Here is a 17,207-nt window from a genome sequence, read left to right as displayed (position 1 = left end):
ATGTGGAAAAATGAAATGTACTTAATGATGTGACGGTAATTATTGTTGGTTAATGATCCCCGAGCGATCGATGCGCCTCTTAATTGGATAAGTCGACGTAATGTCAATTTTGGCCGCCGGAAATTTTCTCGAATAAACCTCTGCTTGGAAAGCCGGAGTATGAAAATGAGACTGATGGAGGAAAGAAGGAGACGTGCTAACCCAAGGCTATGGTGCTGTTTGTTTATCCGAAGACAGGAACATGCTGTGTGACTGGTTTATGTTTCGCCGTGCTTTCCAGCTCTCCTGCTTATTTAATGGATTGGGCAGAAATTGGTATTTATTTGAATAATTGCCGTTGTTATGCGAAAATGTGCACGGTGTTCTTCCAGAGAGAAGCAACCAAAATTGTTGGGTTCAAGAATTCAGGCAAAGCACAATGCACATGCCTCTGTCTTTGTGGCGCACATTTTTTTATGGTGGAGACATGCATGACCACAAGGAACAGTCTATTTTTACTGCTCTTGTCTCAAACACCCACGCGCGCACACACACACACACACACACACACACACTCCACACGTCGGTTCAGAAGGGGTCTTGAGTCAGAATGATGCAAAGAGAGTGTGGCCCCTTAATTTTGTTTGAAACCAGTATTGTTTTGATTATTCTCTCTCTCTCTGCCTGTATATGCCGTGTGAGTGAAGGTTATGCATCTTGGCTGACACGACAATCGGCGGTCAAAATTGTTTACCAGTAACAAAAAGGGAGACATGCTGAAATGCTTACACCCCCCCCCCGGGGTGGCTAGAAGTTGCCTCACAAGTGTCTCGAGCTGATCACTCATCTAATTTAACTTTATAGGCTCTGTGATATTATGAAACACCGATGTAATTATGACAAGAAGTCGCTTCATCGGAGAGACCCTTCTCCAAGTTAATTTTCTTTGTGTGTGCGTTTTTGATTGTCAAGAAGTATAACCCGGCTGTGATTTCCTAAACGGCAAGTGAGTTTTTTTTGTTGCTTTCCATACTTTTGTGTATAGCCAGGGCCTATGTGAGGGACTCTCTATTGTTCCTCTTTGCAGGCCCATCGGAGGGGCTGTGAGCGAGTGGCCACCATCATTAATTCTCAAGTGCTTGCACATGAGCTAAGAAGCGCCAATGTTTCATGTCTTCTCCCCGGCAGATTTTTCTCCATATAAGGTGGCGCGCATGTGACTTATCTGGCATGGATAACATCTGTGCTTATTGTCACATTCCGTAAAAAGGGATGAAGGCCTTTTACTGTCTCTAGGTGGAGAGGCGCTCGAGGGGTGGGGGTGGGGCACAGCAGCTCTTCATGGTAAGCTCCGTACGGCACATCTTCAAGACCTAAATCAAGTGAGAGTGGCTGGCAGGGCCCAAATCTTTTGTATGCTGTTTTTAGATTGTTTTCCACGTGCATTTTGCAGTATCTGATGGTGGAAGCAGAAAAACCTGGGAGATGGTTTTATGTTTTTTTTTTTTTTAGGCTGGATATTCCAGGTTTCATTTTGGCCAGTGTACTCAGTTAAGCATAATGACTGCTTGTATGTTCTATTTCTTGCTGCTGTGGTTCAGATTATATTTGGCGTTGGAAGCGTTTGTTGGTTGTGTATGGGCAGCAGTGTCTGGGGTGGTTGCTATAAAAAGCAGGTGAGTTCAAAGCTGGTGTTGACAGCATCTTGGGCAGGACGTCTCATTGGCCACCGCGTTCAGTGTGACGCCAACCTCAAGGCACATGACTCCCTTAGGACATGTTGCGTTGCCCACTGTTCCGTCCTGCAGCATGACTAGATGCAGGGCTAGCAACAACACAGCACTGACTTTATTGTTTTGCCTCTGATATGTTTGCACACAGCCCCAAAACAGGCTATAAAACTGAAAACAGTTGAAATTGCCACTCATTTGATGCATAAACCAGTGATTCTGAAATTAGTTTTGCTGTGGCCACCCAGCCGGTGTACTTGACACCCATAAAGTTTGAGGGGTTTGTTCAGTTAGCTGCATTTGTCCCTGTTAGATCCTTAGCTCCGCTGCACAAACTGAAAAGTTCATTTTCTCTCAATAGACCGACATGGGTCTTATCCTTACCTGAATTGATGCACCCATGCCCCATTTGTGTTCAGGTTGACACCCCCGAACAGATGCACAATGGTGGCCTTTTGAGGAGATTAATGCATAGGCCCAAGCTGAATTGTGTTCCTTTGCAGGTCATGAGCCAAAGAATGGCCATTGAGCTTTGCAAAGAAAATGAAGATTAAATGGTGCAAGGAGCTTAAACCATGTGTCAAATGAGGTTGCGGATTAAGAGTGACGAAGCAAAGGTCTGAGGAGAAGATGAAGAGGAAGGCGACTGTTGAACTGTGCCAGGAGACTGGGGTTTGAATTTGGACTTAAATTAACCCCAGAGAAACCACTACTGCACATGCAGATTTGACGTTTACAGTAGAAATAAGATGTTAACAGCTGTGAACCATCCTGCACTAATGCATTACCATTCTTTTATTGTCTGCCATATAAATCACATCGCTATTGGTGAACAAGCTGCAAAGAGCCCCCATGGTAGCGATAGATTAGCATTCGATGCAAATCCAGTATGCACGCCAGACAGTGTCCCAGTCTAATAAATGTGCTGTCTCAGTGCATTAAACCTATCCAATTGATTAATAAGCTGTGGGTGGCGATACTTCTATGATTATTTAAGTGTATGGACAAGGAAACGGATGGGACTTTGAACAATGGATGCTTTAACTATTTGGTGTATGTTTGCATTGCTCTGCATATGATTTACAGCATCTTGACAACCTTATGTGTTGTGCTGAACCCAGTAGGGGTGGGTTAGTGATCTTTTATGCTTAAAGCGCATTCTTGCAGCACATTGCCATCTGTATTTGAATCCCCGTTGAGCCTTTGATTGTGAACGAAAGCCGTTGGGAGTCAAGTTGCATCTTGTCTGTGTGCATAATGTGCACACATGGGCACATGATAATATTTGCGTTTTTACTTCCAACTCCTAACTAAAGCATGTGTCTTTACGTTCCGCAGACAACCCAACAGCCGTGCTGCTGTATGAGTCGTACATGTTGCCACCTTCATCCTTGCCTGTAACCCTGCTAACCAGTAAAGCCTAACAACAATAGTAATTGTGATTGATCGCCCCCTACCTCAGTCCAGAAGCCCCAAGGTCTCACTTACAATTCATCCCCTATTGGAAATGCAAACACAGCTGGTACTATAGGCCAGAGCGCTAGGTGCATCACTCTCCAGTTGGTGCCATGTGTCTTCCATTGTTATTCTTGATGGATGGGAAAAGAGTCAGGGCACATACTTACTCCAACACATCGCACCTGTTCTTCAGCGGGCAAACGTTGACTCCACTGTGACCTTTGCATCATATTGCTTTATCTCTTTTAGAGAGAACAAATGGGCACTCCACTGTTGTGCACTTTAAGTCTTGTGGATAAAAAAACAAACAAAAAAAATCAGATGGGGGAATCACAACAGTCTCTAGCGCTTGGTGGCTTCAATATGGGCCGAACAGCTAGGGTTTGCCAAACACCGGCAAACCCTGCTTCTTTATCTGCTTTATCTTAGCCATCAGAGTACATAATAATTCTGGTAATCATTGTAACCACAACAATATATCTTATCGTGTGTTTAGGCAATAGCTTGTATTTTGCCCACCTACCCAGCCCGCTGCTTTGAACTGCATTGGCTTTAGCAAGTTCCTGTCTCCACGGTTCCTTGGGCTTTGCGACAAGCAGGTTGATTGCTTCGGAGGGTCTTTTACAGCGGTCATATTAATGGCATGTAAAGGTGCATTTTAGGGCTCATTAGCGCTCCTCTTCCTCCCCATCTCTCCCTCCTACTTTATCACTGGTTTGATCTCCAAGCGAGATAAGCCTCTTCCTCCGCTCCTCAGTCTCCAGGCTTTGTCATGTTAGCTCAGTCATTTGGCATCCGGCCAGTGTAAACAGAGACCGGGTCCTGATTGTTTTAGGTCACCAGCAATCCTGGCAACCACACACTGAACGCGCTCAATTAAAGATTTTCTTTTCTTTCACTATGTTTGCCCTTTTCCTCCAAAGACATAAATGTATCCAAATAACTTGCTTCTCGGCGTGATATCATCGGCAAGGCTTCTTAGGCTCACCTGCCTCGGCTGCCAGAAGGAAAGAGCATATGCCTGTGGAGGAACTAACAGTAAAGCACGTCAAGATATGCTGAAGAACCACGAAATGGTTACGGATATATTGTTAGAGCTGGCCTTACTGGAAGTTGATTGTAGTGGTAGTCTAGTTTATTTTGTGTAGATTGTAGTATGTGTGCAATAAAGTGACCCAACGTTAAGCTTAGTGTATTTTCCCTGTGGTTTCTTTCCATATAAAATAGTAGGGTACAATCAGACTGTCTGATATAAGCAAGAGTAGGAGAAGCTGATATGTGAGTTAGCCAGGTCACTGAGTGTGTGTGTGTGTTTGTTTGTGGGTGGGTGGGGCTTGCTTAGTTTGTTCTATTGCTGTCTATCCTGCAGTAGCCTTGGGGTTGTCTGTCCTCTCTTTATTACTACTCAAGTTTCCCTCTCCTCACCAAGGAACTCCCAGCGCCGCTCTTCTTCTCCTCCTCCCATGTCAAGACTGGTTCTCCACATTGCTATTGTGTAAGAGCAGTTCAACCCTGGGGTTCACTGTTTTTTTGGCTCAGAAAGGTTAACTAGCTCTGCGCCTGGCCAGCTCCCATACCACCCTGGCTGCGCTGCCGCTCAGCAGCTGGGTAGAGTTTCTCGGTTGACGGGTCCACAGGTGTGAGGAGAGAACATTGTGGACTTCTCTCTAGCATGGACTGTATTGAACCGGTTTTGGATGATGAGGGAATGTTTTTACTTTCTACACCTTAAATTGATGCTACGTGACACGGGATTGCTTTACCTGCTTAGTTGTAGCTCTTTCACAGTACTGTCCGAATCGAACTCTCCCTTTTGTATTGAGGAAGGAAGGAAGGAAGGGTACCACCGTTGATATAAAGTAAAGTTGGGTCAGTATTGGGAATGGACACAAGTACTTGTTTAGGACCTTGATTTCACAAATGGATGATGTGTTTGCACTAAATTATTTATATATATATATATATATATATATATATATATATGTTGGGGTTTCATGAAATGAAAAACCTTAGCCATTCGAGATCAATACAATGGGAAGACTTAGCTGGAGTGAGTGTAACTAGTTTTCGTAGGTGCATCAATGAATCATTATAGTACTTGTTTCTAACTTTCACGTGAGTACTCAAACTGGGAATTCGGGTCAAATGTACATCCCTCATCAATATTATTGCCAGCAGGTTCCCCCCAAGGTTTGTCTCTGGTCTGACAGGCTCTGCTGGGTGCAGGTTGCCACCATGCCTGTCCCAACCTGGGACAGCAATAAAATATTAATGCCTCTCGTTCCCCAAGTGATGTCAGAGCAGATGCCATCATGCTGTTTTAAATGCTGCTTTTTAAAAGTTTTAGTAGTCTACTTAGAGCGGGTTCACGGGCGTGTCAGTTGAGTATTAAAAGTTGCCATGCAAAGAAGCTCATTGACACGTCAATAAACATGTATGCCCCTGCAGTATAGTATAGTGTGATATGGGAGAGGACATGGAAAGCAACCAAAGTGCATCAGACCATTTGAAAGTGTGCAGCATATCTGTGCATACTATGTGTGCACACGATTTGCCAGAGTCTATTAATGGTAGCTGACATTCTGCAGTCATGGGAGAAGCTGGCTTCTAATTTTCTCCCCGACTCAATCCTAATATTATTAAAGGTACCGTAGCCAAGAAACCGAACAGCTTGTTTTATAGACTCCCAGGGCTCTCGTCCTGGTTTCCCTCCCGTCCACACAATGCTTTAAAGCAGGAATGTTGCACCGCCTGAACTTTGCTGTGGGAAGTTCTTAAGCTATCGTGTTTGTAGTGACCCGAACTCATTTCAGTCGCCTAGCCCTGACACTTAATGCCCCTCAGGATTAGTGGCTATGGGTCATCTCGTTCTACCACCCAAACATCCCTGGTGGTTTAGCCCACTCAACAGGACCTTTGTTGGCTGCTCCAGATGGGTCGCCATGGATGGGGGAGGACGTATTAGGGGATAGATGTTTCAGTTTAGACTGGCTCTTGGGGGGTGGGGGTGGGGGGAGGAGTGACTCACAACTAAAAGGAAAAAATGCACATATCCTGTGTGCAGTGAAACAACTGGTGTGTGTGTGTGTGTGTGTGTGTGTGTGTGTGTGTGTGTTTCTCATATGATGTGTATATATAAATATGAGAACATCATGTGAGATTTTGTGGGGCCACCGTGGTACATGTGTTGTGTGCCAGCACTTCTGCCTGCATTCCATGTAGCTGAATAATAGGAACTCTTGTGTAAGGCGACATAACAGTCTCCCAACCATCACCGGCGTCTACATCGCTGAAACAGCAGCCTGCGCAACGGCTGTTGGCTTTCTCGGGGGGTTTAAAATTGGGCTATCTGATCCCCATTTCATCTGTCTGCTTTGACAAAAGGAGGCCAACTGCAAGTATGACGGGGTAAAAAAGTACCTTCCCTTGAGATGAAGTGCAGTCAATCCCTTTATATATCCAGCATTTATTTCTTCATCCTCCATTTACGGGGTGGGATCTCATGTGACGAGAACTTGAGTGACTGTGAAATGATTCATTAATTTAGTTTGGTGACGCTACTGATCCATGGAGCGAAACACCCTGGCGGGTGACTGATTTGTGACTTGAACCCGTGTCACTCGACCTAGTGACTTCTCCAAGGGTGTAACTTCTCTGTCAACAGAAGCGAGTAGAATCAGGCTTTCTCCATCAGTCATTTCGCCTCGGCGGTAGATGCTGGTGGAGCATCGCAGATTTTGCTCCCGCCTGCCAGTTCTCTCTCAGCCATTCGAAGCCGAGTGCCTGACATCATATCTTACTGTAAGAGACTGACTCTAATAACTGTGATATTTTGTCGGGGTTATTTTCAGAACCATTCATGGCCCTTTAGGCACCCACCCAGCTCCTGATTGTTGTGTGTGTGTGTGTGTGTGTGTGTGTGTGTGTGTGTGTGTGTGTGTGTGTGTGTGTGTGTGTGTGTGTGTGTGTGTGTGTGTGTGTGTGTGTGTGTGTGTGTCTCTACGCTGAAGCGTATTTACAGCAGCGTGCCCTGTGGTCTGCTCGCGTGGAGAAAGCAGCCTCACTGGAAACTTGTGGTTGTCTTTCTTTTATTTTTTTGGTGCTAATAACAATATTTAACAGTGCATATATTTTGTAGCGGTGTGCCCAGGCCTTAGCTAATAATAACAGTCTAGAGAAAAGCCAGGAACTGGGTTTTCCTGACAGTTAGCCGGCTGATGCAGTTCAGTGGGTTGGTTGTCAGTTACACTTAAACCGTCACAATGGGTTCATGCACTTGTTTAATATTTCCACTGCTTTCTTTATCTATAATATCTCCGCACCCCTGATTTTTAATGCTTTTGTTTCTCTGAATCTAAAAGTGGATGGAAACTTGCAGTGAAGAATGTAAACTGTTTATATTTTAACTTTATAGGCATACATGTGTATTTAGATGGCACTTCTGTTGTATGTGTGTGTGTGCCTAGTGTGTAGTGTATGTGTTTTGCTTATTATTATTATTTTTGCACATTACATTGTCTTGTAGCACTACTGGCTTCTTTAAGTTAACTTCCCCCTGAGTTCACATGTATTTTGACAAGCTGATAAATACATACCCTCTCTCACAAGCATCCTCGCAGTCGTGCATGCTACTGAATCCTGTGCGCCTTGGCTACGGGCCACGGCAGGCTCGGACTCGAGATACACAACGCATGCATTGCATGCACCCTTCTGTTCTGGACCACGTTGTAGATGTGTGGTAAGCCAGAGTCACTCTCCACTTGTGTGAGACAAAACGGCTGCACAGATTCCGCAGACACGCCGGATCAGGTTCGATCGTTCAAACCGCTTTTTGCTCCTGTGGTCACCATTACTGTCAGTTGGGCTGTTTTGAGTGTGTGTGTGTGTGTGTGTGTGTGTTTGTGTGTTCTTCTCATGTGTTGTCTGAGCTCCCTCTTTCCTGTTATTATCCACTCTGCACGGCCCCTCTGCTGGGTGGCAAGGGATTCTCTTGTCTTCCAGGAGCTGGAAAATCTCGGGGGAGGAGGGGAAATCAGCCGATGTGTCACTTCAAGTGAGGTTTTTTTTGCCCTTCACATGCACCTTCCTTCGTTTCTTCTCCTCTTTTTACTCTTTTTACAAGTTTGCGCTTGTGCGCGATCGGATGTGTCGCTCTCCTCTCCACCAGTGACGAGACAGAGGCTGGTTTGTATTTGCCCGTCCCCCTCAAAGGGTTAAGTAGCCATCTCCGTTCCCTCTGAGCCCACCCCGGCTCGGGAGCCAAAGGCTGTGAATAAATGCCCCCCTTGTCTTTGTATAATGGAGCAGCTTGACCTCCTCTGGCCTTGTGCTGGTAGGAGCATCTGCCTGTCGTTTCCACCAGCTTGTCCTACGGGAGATCTGCAGGCTGTCTCATCTGCCTGTGAGCGGTAATTTAATTGGTGGAGGAATTTTATTTTACAGAACTAAAATTAGGGGCGCCCCTATTATTTTCAGGGTGCCTGTAAGCTCAAATGGGGTTGTCGACTGTCAGCGATTTGCCGATTGTGTAAAAGGACTTGATTTATAGGGGGGGAGTAATTTATTTTTTTCCTTTTATTTTTTTCCATGGGCCCTCTGTACAATAACTGGTGAATGAGCTTGGCCCTCACTGACATTCTCATGCCTCCCTGTATGGATGGGGCAATAATGACTGTCAAGACAATTTAATCAAGTCTGTGAAAGGGCTGCACATGTGGCGCGGCTACAAGTGCATCAGCCTGGCCTTTTTTCTCGCCCCGAGATGAGACGCCGGCCTGTTTCCGTGCCGGCTCGTGTGTGTGTTATCAGTCTTTAGAAATGGTGTTCCTTTTCTGAGAGGATAAATGGAACGAAATAGTTTGTTTTGTGCAGATTTGTACGTGGGTTGCTAATCAGATCAGGCTGGCGCACGTGCCGCCGTACTCTCGTGACCGGAGAAACAGGATCAGGTATTCTCTTGTTTGCATAGTTCAATCTTTGCATTTTGCGCCGCATGTTTAACTTTCCCTTTTTAACAACGCGCTGCATGCTTAAATGCTTTAAGCACCTGTCCTGGATTATAGGTCGATATAAAGGCCCCTAAATAATTCAAAGTGATAATGTGCTGGTGGAAATCCAGTCTTCTTTTAATTTATCGAGGGTAGGTTTTAAAGAACTCCTGCCAAACTATTTAGAAACAAGATGTGTTTCCAACAAGAACAAATGTTTTTTTTTTGCCAGAGGAATGTACAAAAGCACACGTGTGCGCACGCACACAAAAGCAAGTTGGCTTCAAACAAGTCGTCTGACTTTTTCCACTGCGTTCCATTCACTCCCATTTATCGCATGTTTGACCCTTACACAGATATGGGAAAGTAGCTGTTGGTAAACAGGAACAAGCAGTTATGTGTTCCTATGCACACAGTCGGACACGCACACCAGCAGCAGGTGTCCGGTCTGTCTGTAAGTGTTGAGCACCCCTCTGTGGGGAATGTCTAGTGTGGCCTCATTTCTCAGTCCATTAAAATGGCACCTTCGTGGGGCGTCTGGGTAGCGTAGCGGTCTATTCCGTTGCCTACCAATACGGGGATCACCGGTTCGAGTCCCCGTTTTACCTCCGGCTTGATCGGGCGTCCCTGCAGACACAACTGGGTATGTGTCCTGGTCGCTGCACTAGCGCCCCCTCTGGTTGGTCAGGGCGCCTGTTCGGGGGGAGGGGGAATTGGGGGGGAATAGCGTGATCCTCCCATGCGCTACGTCCCCCTGGCGAAACTCCTCACTGTCAGGTGAAAAGAAGCGGCTGGCGACTCCGCATGTATCGGAGGAGGCATGTGGTAGTCTGCAGCCCTCCCTGCATCGGCAGAGGGGGTGGAGCAGTGGACCAGGATGGCTCGGAAGAGTGGGGTAATGGCCGGATACAATTGGGGAGAAAAAGGGGGAAAATTAAAGAAAAAAAAGGTACATCCATGTCTACACACACAGTCCCCTTCCCGTTACAGCCTCGGGTGACTTTTCAAACTCACTCAGGTTCATGCTCCCAGCCCGAGTTGCTGAGGTCTGGTCCATCCAGATAGTTGAGCATCGGTTCACCGATCCCACATAAAGTGGATGGTTTGTAGCCAGGGGAGGTCTATCCCTTCTGTTTGTGTCCTTGCCTTGGCTCGTGTTTGCTGGCTGCATGTAGTTCAGAGCTTTGCTGCCTAGGCTGGGAATCCCGATGTGGCTTTACAATGATGTTTTACTGCTGATTTGATAAATACTGTGATTTTTTTTCAAGTGTCACGATATTGAAAATACTCTTGATTCGATATCATATTTTTTCGGGCTTTGTCCCCTCTTATCCACAGTAAGATGTGAAAACTACAATAATCCAAAGAAAAGGTACCTGTAAGCCCCGTGTATTACAAAAACTTACAACAGAGGACATATTCAGATGTCATTTTTACATTGCGATGCAGGGAAATGCTATATCAAAATCGTCATGGCTTAGTATGATGATGTTGCTCTGAATTGATCCTCTTTTCTTTTTCTTTTCCTCCGCCACCCCCCACCCCTACTTGCTGCTCGCTCTCTGGACCAATTTACTAGTAAATCCAGATTAACATGTGCTTATTTACTCGCTCTCTTCATTCGAGCTCTAAAAGGCTACTGTAGATCTTCTTCTCTTGGCTGCTCCCGTTAGGGGGCGCCACAGTGGACCATCCGTTTCCATCTCTTCCTGTCCTCTGCATCTTCCTGTGTCACGCCAGTCCACCTGCATGTCCTCCCTCACCACATCCATAAACCTCCTCTTTGGCCTTCCTCTTTTCCTCTTGCCTGGCAGCTTCATCTTCAGCATCCTTCTCCCAATATACCCAGCATCTCTCCTCCACACATGTCCAAGCCATCTCAATCTTGCCTCTCTTGCTTTGTCTCCAAACCATCCAACCTGAGCTGTCCCTCTAATATACTCGTGCCTAATCCTGTCCTTCTACATCACTCCCAATGAAAATCTTACCATCTTCAGCTCTGCCACCTCCAGCTCTGCCTCCTGTTTTTTCGTCAGTGCCACTGTCTCCAAACCATATAGCATAGCTGGTCTCACAACCATCTTGTAAAGCTTCCCTTTAACTCTTGCTGGTACCCTTCTGTTGCAAATCACTCCTGACACTCTTCTCCACCCACTCCACCCTGCCTGCACTCTCTTCTTCGCCTCTCTTCTGCACTCCCCGTTACTTTGAACATTTGACCCCAAGTTGATCCCACCTCAAAAGGGCCTAGCTATCTGTCCAGACTTCTCCCACCTGGCCCCAAAATGGTGGAATGAACAATCTTCTCTCAGAGATACAGACCCTCCCATTTCATTCGAGAAATTCATTAAAAAAAAAAAAACTTTACTTTTCCAGGCATACCTTAATTTAATTCATAGATGGTCTCGAACCATGACTGTTATCCTGATTTTTGGCTAGGTCCAGCTAAACTGAAATCTCCTATTACTCATGCCACTATTAGTGAGCTACCTGTTGTGCACTTGAACTAATTACACAACATGACTCTTGGCTATGACGTGATGACTGTTCGGTGCCTTGAGAAGCCTGTAGGTTGGCAGGTGAATATATCTGGTAATTGCTGACTCTTTTGTGAGCTGCTTCTGATAAAAGCTTCTACTGAATATCAAAATGTAAATGTAATGATACCTTCTACAGAATACGGCAGGGCTTTGTGTGTGTACCGATCAGCCAAAACATTAAAACCACCTGCCTAATATTGTGTAGATTCCCCTCGTGTTGCCAAAACAGCTCTGCCCCTTCGAGGCATGGACTCCACAAGACCTCTGAAGGTGTCCTCTGGTATCTGGCACCAAGACGTTAGCAGCAGATCGTTTAAGTCCTGTAAGTTTTGAGGTGTGGCCTCCATGGATTGGACTTATTTTTCTAGCGCATCCCACAGATGCTTCCAATAGTGCATCCTGGTGCCATCTCTTCCCTAGGTAAACAACTCACACGCATCCGGCCATCCACATGTTGTGGGGAAAAAAAAGTGAGTCATCAGACCAGGCCACCTTCTTCCATTGCTACATGGTCCAGTTCTGATGCTCACGTGTCCACTGTAGGCACTTGCAGCAGTGGACAGGGGTCATCATGGGCACTCGAGCTACAGTAGCTCTTCCGTGAGACCAGACCAGATGGGCTAGTGGATCAGTGATCCTTGGGTGCCCATGACCCTGTTGCTGGTTCACCGGTTGTCTTTCCTTGGACCACTTTTGGAGGTACTGACCGCTGCCTACCGGGAACATCCCACAAGACCTGCTGTTTTGGAGAGGCCCCGACCCAGTCGTCTAGCCATCACAAGTTGGCCGTTGTCAAAATCACCCAGATTCTTTTAACAACTTGCCCATTTTTCCTGCTTCCAACACATCATCTTCAAGAACTGTTAATTTTCTGCCTAATATATCCCACCCCCTGACAGGTGCCATGGTAACGAGATGACATTATTCACTTCACCTGTCAGTGGTTTTAATGTTTTGGCTGATCTGTGTGTGTGTGTGTGTGTGTGTGTGTGTGTGTGTGTGTGTGTGTGTGTATACATTTCTCACGTCATATGTCTGTGTACATGTACACTAGTGCACATGCTTTCTATGCTTTTCGCTGTGCTGTGAAATAATTCAATATGATCATTTATTGTCATATAATGGCATTGTATCGGGATGAATTTTGGATATTGTTATATGGCAATTCATAATTTCGTTGTCTAAAGTAATGATAATGAGAATCTGTTGCCTAAAATTTCTCACAAAATGAGTTCTGAAATATTTGCGTAATTATCATTTGATAACTAGTTGTCATTTGAACTGTTAAGTGCATTACATTGATATTATTCTTTACCAGAGTCAGATTCTAAACATGGTCTTTTTGCATATGTAAGCAGATATTGTGGTGTGTATGTTGATATTGTGTAAAATCCTGTGGTAATAGTTTCCATATTGCCCAGCACCACATAAACCCCATACTTAATGTCTAGCATGTTTGTAATGCACTTCAGGGCTTTGCATAGTGTAACCTCACCCTAACATAGCCAGGGTCACGATGACCTGTGAAATGCCTCCGCTTGGTATGTCTATGTAGAGTGTGTGTGTGTGTGTGTGTGTGTGTGTGTGTGTGTGTGTGTGTGTGTGTGTGTGTGTGTGTGTCCTGCTACACCCCAGGTATCCATGATCTTGGGATGCTGAGCAGACAGAATAGCCAAGATACCTATCCTCTTACCGTGTACAGTCAGGCCTCCAATAAAAATGCTTGCAAGATATGCAGATACAAGTGTCTCTGGACTTTGAGCTGTAATAAAGGGATTGGTCTGAAGTTACATTGATAACAGGGAAATAATAACCGTTTCTGTCAGGCAAGAAAGACTGCATGAGCAAGTTTGCTTTATTGTCTTGTTTAGTGCCACCATCAAGTCAAAGTCACAGCAGTTCGGTATCCAGCGTTGTGCAGCACCTCTCCACGCAGAGCTGTTGTAGTCCAACATAACTGTAATTTCCACCCAGTCTGAATGATTTCAGCTCTGGAGAATGTTATGGGTAGTCCACCGCGGGGGCGTCAGGATGGTGTAGCGGTCTATTCCGTTGCCTACCAACACTGGTTCAAATCCCCGAGTTACCTCCGGCTTGGTCGGGTGTCCCCACACACAATTGGCCGTGACTGCGGGTGGGAAGCCAGATGTGGGTATGTGTCTTGGTCGCTAGACTAGCAGCTCCTCTGGTCGGTCGGGGTGCCTGTTCGGGGGGGAGGGGGAACTGGGAGGACGTAGCGCGTGATCCTCCCACACGCTACGTCCCCCTGGTGAAACTCTTCACTGTCAGGTGAAAAGAAGCGGCTGGCGACTCCACATGTATCGGAGAAGGCATGTGGTCTGCAGCCCTCCCCGAATCGGCAGAGGGGGTGGAGTAGCGACCAGAACGGCTCAGAAGAGTGGGCTAGGTGGCCAGATACAACTGGGCTGAAAAAGGGAGGGGGGGGGGGATAGATAGTCCACCGTATAGTAGTGCTCTTTAGTAGAGAGCTGGTGGCTGTGAAAAACCCAAGTCCATGCTGATATGGTGATGGTTAGTTTATATGAAGCTACACTGGGACTCTCCGCGGCTAGCGGGTGGTAAAACGCTCCACAATTATCTTTTTTTAATCTTTACTTACTGCCTCATTACTGTGTGCATGATTGTTTGAAAACATTTACAGGCTTTTCTTTTTTTTTTCACCCATAAGTGCATGCCTACACACATCAGGTACAGTGCGTCATGCCCTTGAGTCTAAACAGTGTAGATTCCTACTTAGAGATGGTTTATTCAGTAGCCGTGACTGTGGTCCTCTGTTGACACGGCTACAGTGTAGGTCCGGGGAGCTGAGGCTGTCGGCTCACCGGTTTACCCCACCGTCTCGCATCACGTCCGGCCAAACCAGACGGGCTCGGCCCAGTCGGGGGGGGGGGGGGGGGCACGTGTGCGTGTGTTGCAGATCTGTTGACGTCATGAGAATACCAGAGGCTCTGCGGTAAAACGTTGTGTATTAATGCCGTCTGGTGGTGTAAACACACATGCAGTTAGTTGCGTGCCAGCGTTGGCTAAAACCTCTTTTGTGATGTGATTTTGGTTCTAGTCATTGGGGCTCTAAACACCGAGGTAGCTCTTTGTAAGTTCCCGGCGGAGGCTGTCCTTAAGAGCCACCGGTGGGGTAACTAAAAACCAAGGCTTTTAAACATGGAAGGTAATTGCCCTTAATGGCTGGCTGGGGTGAGGTTTCATTTTCACCCGTCTTAACCTTGACCATGAGTAAAAGGGACTAGACAGGCCGAGACTGGTCTAATCACCTGTAATGGACGCTCGAGGGTGCCCGTCGGCGTCTACCTGTCAGCGTGTCACTGTGTGAGGCCTAAGCTGACATGGCTGTGATGAATAAGCAGCCACGAGACTGCTGATCGTTATAAGCCAATCGCGGCCTGACCTTCTTTTGTCCTGCTTGTGTTGTCAAGTCATTTATCGGGTCACCTGTTTGCTCATTTTTGCAGAGTACGTTGTAAACGGCGCTCCCGAAACGTCGCGCTGATGATGCCCACATATCGGATCGGAGGGAATTTAATTATTTGTGGTGTACGCGGTCCGACTGCGGCGTCTACTCTGATCACTGTAAGGCCATGAAACCGCTGTCATGGCCGACGTTGAGCGCTTGCTTATGGCGAACATATGGATCCTCTTGGCACAGCGCTGCAGCAGTTAAATTATCATTAGTGCTGCGCCGCCGCCCCCGTGGCCGAGTGGTTACGGCACAGAGCACTTGGTCGCAACCGTTCAATCCCCGCCGGCGACCTTTGTTGCATGTCGTACCTCTCTCTCGCTCTCGCTCTCTCATTTCCTGTCTGCCTCTTCACTGTTGCTGTCTAATAAAGGTTAAAACAAAATGGTGAAAAATAATCTGTGTGTGTGTGTGTGTGTGTGTGTGTCTGCAGCTATTCTCACATACTACTGGACCTATCAGCCTACTTTTTTTTTGTGCATAGTTATGACTGTATGATCAAGAACCTCTTGTGGTTTTAGATGACCATCAACAATTTCTTTGCTCGATCATTTGTCCTTGATTAGTTATGTTAACGCCCTGTGATGGCCTGGCGGCCTGTCCAGGGTGCCTCCCCGCCTGCCGCCCAAGGCTGCTGGGATAGGCTCCAGCATCCCTGCGACCCTGAGAGCAGGATAAGCGGTTTGGATAATGGATGGATGGATATATATATATATAATCAAGTGAGTCAAGTAAATTCTTTATGAGACGGCACAAGCCTGTTTCATGCCATACGCAATCATCAGCTCTGTGTGTGTGTGTGTGTGTGTGTTTATATATATATATATATATATATATATATATATATATATATAAATTAGTGTCAATCTGTTCTGTGGCTTTCTATGCTCAAAGCCCACTTAGGTGATCCGTCATCCCCATGCTGCCAGGTGTTTCTAAATATAGTTTAATGTCTGAAGTCGATGAACTGGGTTTCGGGGTGTCAGGCGGTATAGTGGACCCAGAAAGGGGGCTCTCTCAGTGGGGAGGGATGCAAGGGTAGGTTCCCTCTGGTGTCGGAGCTACTCGAGAATGCAGCGGGGATGATTTATGTCTTTGGCAGTGATTGATGGGGATAAGGTTTTGGCCCCCCCCCCCCCACACACACACACACATATGCACTCATGCACACAGACACACACAAAGAGTTGAAGAAAGATAGATGCAAAGAGAGACACACACACACACACCGAAAGCAGCACACGGACACAGAGAGACTGGGAGACGCAAAGCGAGAGAGACAAAGGGAGAGCTAAACGGAGAGAGACATACGGCATATGGATGCAGACTATGTAGCCTTCCCCAGCAGCAGTGTGTAGCAGTTTTAACAGGTGTGTGTGTGTGTGTGTCTCTCTCTCTCTCTGCTGGAAGAAGGGCAGACCCACTAGTTTGTCCTACTACCCCAAATAGACGTGTGGTCACTAAAGTCGAGCTGTGTGATTGGAGGTCACAGTTTTTGTGTTATTTCATTTACAGCCATTTGCAATGATTTGCTTTGTCCTTGTCAAATCGTTAGTCAACTGACTTCTGACCCCCCCCCCCCACACACACACACACTACCACCATCAGTCTTCCTTTGGTACTGAACGATTAATAGTGTCTTTCTGTGTGTAGTCTTGCTTTTTTTCCGTGCACGTTTGCACTCGTGTGTGTGTGTGTGTGTGTGTGTGTGTGTGTGTGTGTGTGTGTGTGTGTGTGTGTGTGTGTGTGTGTGTCTTAACAGCACAGATGACATTATGCAAGAGCGTATTTGTGTCTGTACGTGCACGCATGCATCGATGATTGTGCACACACGAGTCCGTGTCCTCTCAAATCCCCAGTACATCATTGTTTTCCCGGATTCTCCCGTGATTCCGTTTGTCGCTCAGCCGCCGGCCCCGGAGTGACCGGTATTGTGGCATGCTGGTCAATTTTCTCTGATGGATTACCTCGGGCAGCCCAGAATGTGTCTGCCTGTCTGGTGCAGTACACTACAGCGGAT

The 17,207-nt window shown here is 46.5% G+C and overlaps 1 protein-coding gene across 2 annotated transcripts in view; it reads left to right on the top strand.

Annotated features, from left to right (window-relative positions):
- Positions 1-17,207, top strand: part of tiam2a (TIAM Rac1 associated GEF 2a) — a 90,910-nt gene that overhangs the window by 284 nt on the left and 73,419 nt on the right. The window lies entirely within an intron of this gene.

The sequence above is a fragment of the Lampris incognitus genome, chromosome 16 (genome assembly GCF_029633865.1).
Source record: "Lampris incognitus isolate fLamInc1 chromosome 16, fLamInc1.hap2, whole genome shotgun sequence".
Taxonomy (NCBI): Eukaryota; Metazoa; Chordata; class Actinopteri; order Lampriformes; family Lampridae; genus Lampris; species Lampris incognitus.
The sequence above is the reverse complement of the archived record's forward strand: the minus strand, read 5'-3'. Positions and strand labels throughout refer to the sequence as shown.